Source organism: Galeopterus variegatus, unplaced genomic scaffold (assembly GCF_000696425.1).
Source record: "Galeopterus variegatus unplaced genomic scaffold, G_variegatus-3.0.2 Scaffold10076, whole genome shotgun sequence".
Taxonomy (NCBI): domain Eukaryota; kingdom Metazoa; phylum Chordata; class Mammalia; order Dermoptera; family Cynocephalidae; genus Galeopterus; species Galeopterus variegatus.
In genome coordinates, this window is record NW_007736187.1 from 30,847 (window position 1) to 32,437 (window position 1,591).

Genomic DNA, 1,591 nt, shown 5'->3' on the forward strand with positions numbered 1-1,591 from the left:
TGTAGGTTTTCTGGGTTCCACGTAGAGAGTTACCAAAGGAAACTTCTGCTAGGGGCAGAAACCTGCAATTTAACAAGCCCTGTGATAAATTCTTTTGCACATCAATGTTTGAGAAACCTTTATTAAGAGTATACATTTTTCATCTGCAGAGTGGTTTCCTATTATTAGGTATGTCCAGCAAGGATGCTAAAAAAGCCATACATTAAACTCTGGTTACATGCTACGTATTGAACCAGGCACTTTAGATATATTATTTTATGTGATATTCTAAATAAAACTTATGTGATCAGAATGGTTGTCTTTATTCCACACATCATGAGTCTGAATTAAAAAAGTTAAGTAGGTTCCAAGATCATCTAAGATGCATAGTGAAGATATAAACCCAGGTCTCTTAAACATAGGAAAAGAGACATAATCTTGGCTGGTAAGAAGCACACTATTGGGTGGGGTGGGATTGGGAAGAGCTTTTGGGGTCCTGGGTGCTCGCTTGGGGTCAGAGACTGGACAGCAGCCCTAGGATGATACAGAAGAACAAATTTTAGAGGAACTGGAATAGATCCAGTTTTTAAGATAATGTCCCAGGATAAAGGCATGAGCTAGGACACTGGGATTTATGATTTGGTTTAACTTAGCCAACAAGGCAGAATCCAAGCCCTAGAAATAAGGCATGAATTCTGAGCTGAGTGAGCAATATGATTGACTTGTTGCCTTCACTTGAGCTACTAAATCAGGATTTTGAAATTCCCTACAAATTTGGAGGGAGAAGAGTGAACATGAGCCTGCATCAGGTCTGAGACAGGTGGACAGGTGTAGGAGGTGGAAAGGTGCGGCAGGTACCCAGGTACCTCTTACACAGGGCTGTGCTCTGGACTCTGCCAAGGTAAGGAGTTCCTTGGCTCCAGCTGTTTTCTCTCTTCAAAATTAAGGGATTTCTAGTTATTTTCCTCTAGTGCCAATATTATAAGTGAAATGAGACTGACATGGACAGGCTTGCAGAACAGTAACTTCAGTGTTATGATTCCCAGGGATGGACATCTGCTCTGGATCAGAACACACACAGATCTAGGGATACTCATGAATTTCAACTGTTGGAAGGGTGAACTGGACAGATCTCATCAAAATTGGACCATCTGATGTAATTCAAGAACTCCATTCAGATATACTCCTGGAAAGACACAGGCACATTCCTGTGCAGACAATCGATCAGACAATGGTGGTGGTCCAGGAGAAGAGAGGTCTGTGCATAAATCAGCTGCTGGACACAAATAAGAAAAATCCCACCTTGAATTCTTCGTTTGATGATAGAATTGTGCATAATTTTGTCTGTTTCCTTTGGTGCGTATATAATCATGAGATGCCTCAACGAGTAAGACTAGCTTCATTTTTCTCCTTTTTCTTTTCCAACACCATCCTTTCCTTTTGCTGTATCAAAGGGACACTGGAAATGTTCTCTCTTTCTCAAAGAGAGAAGAAAATTTTAGGGCCAGCCCGGTGGCGCACTGGATAAGTGCGCCGCTTGGGAAGCGAGGTGGCACTCCCGCCCGAGGGTTCAGATCCCACATACAGACCAGTTCCCGCTCACTGGCTGAGC